This window comes from Drosophila navojoa, unplaced genomic scaffold, assembly GCF_054131105.1.
Source record: "Drosophila navojoa isolate 15081-1374.11 unplaced genomic scaffold, UAZ_NAV_1.0 NAV_Backbone_121, whole genome shotgun sequence".
Lineage (NCBI taxonomy): Eukaryota > Metazoa > Arthropoda > Insecta > Diptera > Drosophilidae > Drosophila > Drosophila navojoa.
The window spans coordinates 1-8,643 of record NW_028301744.1 but is presented as its reverse complement, the minus strand read 5'-3'; the positions used below and the strand labels follow the sequence as shown (position 1 = coordinate 8,643).

At 37.5% G+C, this 8,643-nt stretch overlaps 1 long non-coding RNA gene across 1 annotated transcript; it reads right to left on the bottom strand.

Annotated features, from left to right (window-relative positions):
• Positions 1 to 6,076: 6,076 nt before the first annotated feature.
• LOC149090477 (uncharacterized) lies at positions 6,077 to 6,456 on the bottom strand. The gene is made up of 2 exons (XR_016197596.1): positions 6,204 to 6,456; positions 6,077 to 6,148 (listed from the first exon to the last, which is right to left on the bottom strand). It is a non-coding gene; the product is annotated as an uncharacterized LOC149090477 (long non-coding RNA).
• Between the last annotated feature and the right edge of the window lie 2,187 nt (positions 6,457 to 8,643).

Below are 8,643 nucleotides of genomic sequence, written 5' to 3'. Positions count from 1 at the left end.
CAGGGTATAAAAAGAATTAAATAAGTATCTATTTTATAAAAAACGAAATATGTATGAAAAAAATATACAGCATTGAAGGGGCTTTGAACCTCCGCCGCTGTAACATAACTTGCGACGCCTCTATCACCCACGCTATCGGTTTGCTTGACAATCCGGTAGCTAAAATACAATAAGCTAATAACAGAGCGTCATCTGACAAAACTACAATAACAGCTAGAAAATCCAGAAATCAATCACAATTCTTAGAATGCTAAAAAGCGCGCTTTTGTAATGTAAGTAAACGCTTAAGAATCTGCAATAGGTGTGACCGAAAGCTATTAACGAAAATTACATGTATACGGACTGTGAATGAGTATTCCGCAGTCGGTAGCGCCCGACTGCAACGTTCTTACTTGTTTATCAAATAGATATTTTATTCTTTTTCTAATTGAACAATATTATATAGTTTTAAATTTGTTTCTTCTTAAAAAGCCCTCATATATGTATGTACGCATATATGCATGTATATGTGTGTACATATGTAAGTCTGCACGCATATGTAGCATCAAGCATTCCAGCCTTTCTTATGCACGCGCTCATTTGTATGTGTGTATGTATGTAATGCAAATTTATCATCCGCTACTCTGGCTCTTCTTTTCTATAATGCGTCATAACAAGAATCTCATTTTTGGATTTCATTTTAATTATGTTTGTTGACAGTAGGCGGTAGCGCTGTCGGCAAAGGCGTCGGCTAAATTTGTTCTTGTTACTTTGACAAACATGGCTTGGGTGCGAGTTCAAATCCCGCGGAAAACTTTTTTTTGTAAATTGCAAATCTTGTTATTTTAGCTTCTTTTATATTTTTTGTATATTTAAATTTTGTTTTTAAATTTTATATAAATGTTTCCTTCCTATTAATGCCTATTAAGCCTATTTGTATATACATGTACATACATAGATAGCTCAAGCATATAAATGTCGCAATTTGATACTACAAATGCCGATTGCCACGCCCCTAGTGGCCGTAGACACCTCATTTTTGGCCAGTTCTTAGAAAGAGCTAACGGTAACGTAAATGCGTAATTTGAATGCTTACGCTCAAAAAATGTGAAAATTACAGGGTATTTTTCGATATGCCACGCCCCCAAAGAGGTGTGACAATTATTTTTGGGGGATCGATAGAGGAGGTTACCAGTAACTCAACTATTCAAATTTGAAGCTTCTAGCTCTTAAACTGTTGGAGATATAAAGTTTTGCGGTTTGCCACGCCCCCTTTTGGCGGACATATATCAACTATAGCTTGTTGGACTTGGGAGGTCAACTCGCGTATATATACCAAATTTCAAGTCTCTAGCATCAATAGTGCCTAAAATATAGCCAAATTGGAAAAATCACTATATCTTCAGGTCCGATTTACCACGCCCCTAGTAGGCGTAGACATAAAATTTTTTCATCAGTCATTATAGAATTATAGCATTAGCTCACGTGCGAAATTTCAACGTTCTAGCTTTAGAACTTTATGATATACAGTTTTATCTGATTTGCCACGCCCCCAATGGGCGTAGATATATCCACCATAGCTTTTTGGACTTGGGGGGTCAACGCGGATCTACATACCAAATTTCAACTTTCTAGCTCTTCAACAAACATGATTTCTGGTATATCGGAAAATGCACTTTCCGATTTGCCACGCCCCTAGTGGGCGGATCGGGAAAATTTTAACACTTTATAAATCAGAGTTATACACGAGTATGTGTTCCAAATTTCAAGTCTCTAGCTTCAATAGCGGCGAAATGAACTGCGTTCATACGGACAGACGGACGGACGGACAGACGGACGGATGGACAGCAAGACGGACATTGCACAAAACCAATATACTAATTCACTTCGTGAATGAGTATAAAAACGAAAAGCGGCTAAATGATTATGTCAGCAACCAAACATCTATAATTAATGCAACATCAAACCTTGTGCAAACCCCCACAGAGGAAGTTAATAAAAACTTTGAAAAAGTTACAAGGCAAATAAACAAAATGGCAAGCACTATGAAAGAGAACTTCTTCGCTTACAAAGAGTCCATAAAATTCTTTATGTTGATTAACCAAGTGAGAAACTGGATTGAGAAAACCGAAAAACTCCAGTCAGCAGTAATTGCTCTGGTGACGGATATCAACCAAGGAAAAGTGCACCCATCGATAATCGAACCAAATAAGATGTTAGCCGAACTCAACAAAATCCAACAGAAACTGCAGAGGAACCAACTTCTCCCTGGCGAAAACTCTCCAAAAAGGCTTCAGTTGGTGTACAAACTCATGAAAGCGCAAGCTATATTTAAAGACATCATGCTTGTCATAGACGCAAGGCTGCCAATATACATAAATCAGCATGCCACTCTCTTCGAAGCAGTACCCATACCACTTGTACTGAAAGGAAGAAAGGTCATTCCGAGGACTAAAACGAAATTCCTTATCTTCAACACTGAGATAAACGCCTATCACTCACTGAGTGAAATGGAAGTCGGTCAGTGCCGGCATGAAGACGAGACCACATACCTATGCGAAAGAAGTTGGGTGTGGGAAAATGCAGATGACGAAAGTTGTGAAATATCTCCCTTAAAACGGAACAAGAAGCAGCCGTGCAAGATGATGGAATACGAGGAGGACACCTTCGTCAAAAAACTTAATGGAAAAAACCGCTGGCTCTTTAAAGTGTTTGAGAAAAAGTCAGCCCACATCATATGCGGAAACTACGAGGACATGGTCCTGTTACCAAACCAAGGCATAATCGAGCTATTCGCTGGATAGGTAAAATTAACATTATAACTCCACAGGACCTAGTATCTACAAATACTGCGAGATACGCTCCACTCTTCCTTAAAATAATCGACCAGAACACCACATGGGATCCAACACCACTTCAACACATTGTCGTAAATAACTTAGTGGAGCTACAACGGGTACAACAGAGTATTAAGGAGTTGCACCGTCATAAAGTACACATTGAGGATCTTCTCCTCCACACAATGAATGGACATATTTCTTTGGGACTAGTAATAATTATAATATCTCTATTTGCCTTGTACCTAATTAAGAAAAGAAAGCAGAGACAGCAATTGTTAGCTATCACCTTCTCTGCCCCCCCCCGCAGAATGTTCATAAACATGCATGAACATAGAAATATGATAAGTATGGGAACATACAATCTATGTACTCGACAGACGGCATACATAAAATAGATACCACATGTGAAAGTGTGAACTGTCAAACTAGAAATAAAATACGACTCTGACCCTTAGCGACAAGATAACGTAAGAGACGAGCGCTGAGCCTTACAAACTCAGCGATAGGATAAGAATAGCTAATAGACCAACGCGGAGTCTTACACACTCAGCGATAAGATAAGAATATGTAATAGCCCAATGCTGAGCCTTACACACTCAGCAATAGATACATTAGATTTAAGGGTTGAAATTATACATGAGTCTGGGTATATAAACCCGGGCTCAGAAGAATAAAGATCAATACGAAACTAAACACCATCATAGTCAAGTGTATTCGTTAACTCTTTGTTTTTATACCCTGAACCCATTGAAAATGGGAAATCAGGGTATAATGGTTTTGTTAAAAGTATGTAACAGGCAGAAGGAGGCGTGGCAGACCCCACAAGGTATATATATTCTTGATCAGCACGACGAGCTGAGTCGATTTGGCCCTGTCCATCTGTCTGTCCGTCCGTCCGTCCGTCCGTATGTATGAACGCGTCGATTTCAGAAGATATAAGAGCTAGAGACTTCAACTTTGTTTTAAAATGTCCGTATATATCACGCGCATATCGAGTTTATCACTAAAAAACGATAACTCATTCCGATACTTTGTTATCGATAAAAAACCTTATCGAAGATCACTTAAAAAATTATATCTCCTACATCTTTCAAGCTAGAGTCTCCAAATTTAAAATGTATGTTAAGATGAATTTTATACAATTTCGGATTTTGTTAAAATTTACCCCCCACCGCTAAATCCACCCCCTCACCAACATCTTTGTAAAAGTCGTATATCAAATACTAGAGATTCGGTATACACATACATTTTAACATTATGATTACGTTCTGAAAGTTTCATTACGATCGTACGTCTAGAAATTAAATTATTCAACAAATAAGTTGTCATTATATTGCCAACATTGCAGCGCAACCCAAGCGCAATCGCCTGTATATGTGAGTGTGTGTATATGCGTGTGTTTGTTTGTATGCGTGTGTGTGCGTGTATTTGTTTATATGCGTGTGTGTTTGCTAATTATGATTGAAATATCAGTTGCTGGTAGGGTTCAGGGGATCTCGTAGTCGAGCAGTCTCGACTAGAGCTTTCTTACTTGTTATACCCTGAACCCATTTAAAATGGGAAATCAGAGTATAATGGTTTTGTTAAAATGTATGTAACAGACAGAAGGAAGCGGGGCAGACCCCACAAAGTATATATATTCTTGATCAAGGCGACAAGCTGAGTCGATTTAGCCCTGTCCGTCTGTCTGTCCGTCCGTCCGTCCGTCCGTCCGTCCGTATGTATGAACGCGTCGATTTCAGAAGATATAAGAGCTAGAGACTTCAACTTTTTTTAAAAATGTCCGTATAAACAGCGCGCATATCGAGTTTATCACTAAAAACGATAACTCATTCCGATACTTTTTTCTCTATAAAAACCCTTATCGAAGATCACTTAAAAAATTATATCTCCTACATCTTTCAAGCTAGAGTCTCCAAATTTAAAATGTATATTAAGCTTCATTTTATACAATTTCGGTTTTTGTTAAAATTTACCCTTCACCCTTAAATCCACCCCCTCACCACCTTCATATACTAGAGTCTTGTGATTCGGTATACACATACATTACGTTCTGAAAGTTTCATTAGGATCGTACGTCTAGAAATTAAATTATTCAAAAAATAAGTTCTCCTGATATTGGCAACATTGCAGCGCAACTCAAGCGCAATCGCCTGTATATGTGAGTGGGTGTGTGCGCGTGTGTTTGTTTTTATGTGTATGTTTGTGCGTGTGTTTGTTTGTATGCGTGTGTGTGTGCGTGTATTTGTTTGTATGCGTGTGTGTGTGTGTGTGCGCGCTAATTATTATTGAAATATCAGTTGCTGGTAGGGTTCAGGGGATCTCGTGGTCGAGCAGGGTTGTCATCCGCTACTAACTCACTTGATCTTATATCACCTGTTCCTAAAGCTATTGGTTCTTCTGTTGCGGCTGCTATTGAAACTCGGGTTTCTGTGCAAACATTGGAATCTTCTCCAATTGTTGTTCAAGCCATGAGTGTCAATAATTCAGCCACTCCCGGCATTTTCTTATCAGTCGTCTCTCCTCGAAAGCAAGTTTTCTTATCTAGGCCTTTATCTGATACGACCTGTGAGGCGGTATCTACTTTTATTGCAAGTAGGGACACGATATCGAATGCAAAGTATCGATCATGTACTCATAGGAAGCATCAAAAGAAAAGCATCGTACTTATAAAAATATCAAATCAAAAGCATCGATGTTGCAAGGTATCGAATGAAATGTTTATTAAATCTAGGATATCTTTCATGTTTTTTTTTAATAAAAAGTTACAAGTAAATTTTCAATATTACATAGTACAATAAAGTTATGTTAAGTTATATATTCCATTCCTCCTCTGCACAATCGCCTAAAAAAAGAAGTTTGTCAAGCCTTTTGGGTGACAATCGGCTGCGAGTTTTGGTTATGGTACTTCCAGCTTTGGAGAAAGGCGCTCAGAGGGCACGGACGTCGCGGAAATTCCCAAATATTTTGAGCTAAGTTGTATAGTTTGGGATAAACTACTTTCATATCAGCCCATTGTTTTAAAGGGTCGATGGAAAGTGCTAAAACATAGGTAGATAGGTAGCGACCTACTTCGTCATCGTTTATTGTAGATCTTGTTTTTTTGGTCTGCTTCCCTGCATGCGTCCACTTCTTATAATCACTCCAAAGATTGTTTGCTGAATCTATGGAAGTATCACTCTCATTCTCACTGGAGAGAGAATTAGAAATTATGCATGTTTTAGGTGTTTCCTGATGATTTAAGAGTTTTGAAGCAAATTTTGCACTTCACCTCGTCGTTGCGTATTCTGGTGAAATACTGCCAAACACTGCTGTGGCTTGGTGGCATTCTTTTAAAGAAATATATTTCAATAAACTGCATAGAGTAATTGCTTTATTACTTACTTTAACTATAAATCCAATTGACTTCGATAATAATTCACTGTTTTAACCTTTTTTAATGATTCAACTCAAACTCAGTCTCAAATTTTGCGCAAATTGGCTGGCGAGCTTGACTTGATCCCGCGTATTTTTCTTTACTCGATATGGCTCTAGAGATACTCGATAAGTAAAAATATCGAAACCAAAACATCGAGTAAAAAGTATCGGTATCATCGCCCCAATGTATCCGATACCGAAAATATCGATACTTTTTTCGTGTCCCTAATTGCAAGCAAGACTTCGGCAAAGGTTTTTATATCGAAGTTTAGCTTCGCAGCGTGAAATTTCCTACTTCAAGACAAATGTGCCGGTAGAATATTTTAAAAGTTTATGTGATCCAAACTTCTGGCCACCATATGTAGTTGTTCATGAATTTAGACCTAAAAATCGTAACAGATCGACTCCTATTTCTGTAAATCTACCTTCGGTGCAATCGTCATCAAACATTGTACCAAAGAACTAAATACTTTCCACTCTTCTTCACAGCTGCCTCTGATTTATCAAAATGTACGTGGCTTAAATTCTAAACTGAAAAGTCTATTCTTACACAGTTTTAGTGTACAATATGATATTATTGCATTCACTGAAACGTGGCTAAGTAATAATATTCATAATAGTGAAATCCTTTCAAGTAATTTCACTTATAAACTTGATCGTTCATCGCGTAGAGGGGGTGGGGTGTTAATTGCGGTTAAATCCAGTATCCTCTTTGATGTGTTTACCTTTTCGTCCCTTCATGAAGCGGAGATTTTAGGGGTTAAATTAACTCTCCCATCGCGCTCACTGTTAATCACATGTTCTTATATCCCTCCCTCTTCTGATTTACAAGTTTATGCTCAACATATTAATTGTATTAAAAAAGTTTATGAGCATGTGAATGATAGAGACTTGCTTCTTGTGTTGGGGGATTTTAACATTCCGATTTAACATTATTCCGACAATTGATCACTATCTTTTTGATGAATTGCTTGACCTGTCTCTGTTTCAGATTAACTCTATTTCTAATCACCTAAATAGCACACTTGATCTGGTGTTTACTAATCACGATTCGCTCCTTTCTGTATACCTGAGGATATAAATCACCCCACTTTAGAAGTATTATTAGCTGTTGATAATCATCTCTGTTGTAGTGGTGGCGTCTTCAATAAATACAAAAGATCAGGTTGTAATTTCCTTGTCTTTATTTGGAGTATGGCAGCTGTGTCGCTCGTATAAATAGTGTCATGTATATATGTATCGTCAATACCAGGAGAGGCAAGTGATAGTCGAGGGGGGACGAGGTACTCCGCGGGGCGGCGAGTACAGCGAACCAGTAGGAAAACTGGGTTATGTTATTAACAGAGTGCTCTTTATAACATACCGTGTGTTGCGGGAGGAGCAATTGTTGTTAATGGGATCTGGCATTAACAATCTCAATTATACTCCTTTGCCTTCTAATCCAAGTCGTTGTTATCGTAAATGCGATTTTGTTTTGCGTAATGAATTAATTAATTCAACAGACTGGTCTATTTTATATGAGTCGAATGATATTAATTTGGCAGCATCGTTTTTTTATTCTATTCATTTAAAATTCATTTTAAACTTGAATCGTAAATCTTCTGGTTTGCCGTGCTCATTTGTCCTTGGTGGTGAAAAAACTTGCAATGACCAGGATTCCTCTGATCTATTTGCTGATTTTTTTCAATCAACTTATTCTTCTGCTTATCTCTACAACAACTCATATCCATATTCAATTTTCTGAATATGGGTCTATAAATAATCCTAAAGTTTCTGCATCCTCTCTGGCTGCGGCCATTAGGACGTTGAAATCATTAATGAGTGCATTGTTTCTCTTCAGTCACAATTACTAAAATTTTTTAACTTGTCCTTGGATATTGCTGTGTTCCCTTCAATTTGGAAAGAATCTTTCATCATTCCCTTATATCAAAAAGGTGGAAGATCTGATATTTCGAACCATAGAGGCACTGCGAAATTATCTGCCATTCCGAAGTTATTTGAGAAATTTATAATATCCGCCTTGCAGCATTTTTGCAAATCGATTATTCAACTATCTCAACATGGTTTAGTTCAAAATCGATCAACGTCCACTAATTTACTTGAATTCACTTCGCTTGTCAATAATGGTTTTTCTAAAAAAATGCAAACGGATGTTATTTATACTGACTTCAGTAAAGCATTTGACTCAGTACATCATCACATACTAACTCTTAAGCTTGAACGCTTAGGATTTTCGCCTAGACCTGTATCTTGGATTTCATCCTATTTAATTGGTAGAACCCAAAGAGTCCTGCTCAGAACAGCTATGTCTAAAGATATCTTTATTTCGTCTGGTGTAGCTCAGGGTAGCCATTATTTAAAAAATATAAAAGAAGCTAAAATAACAAAATTTGCAATTTACAAAAAA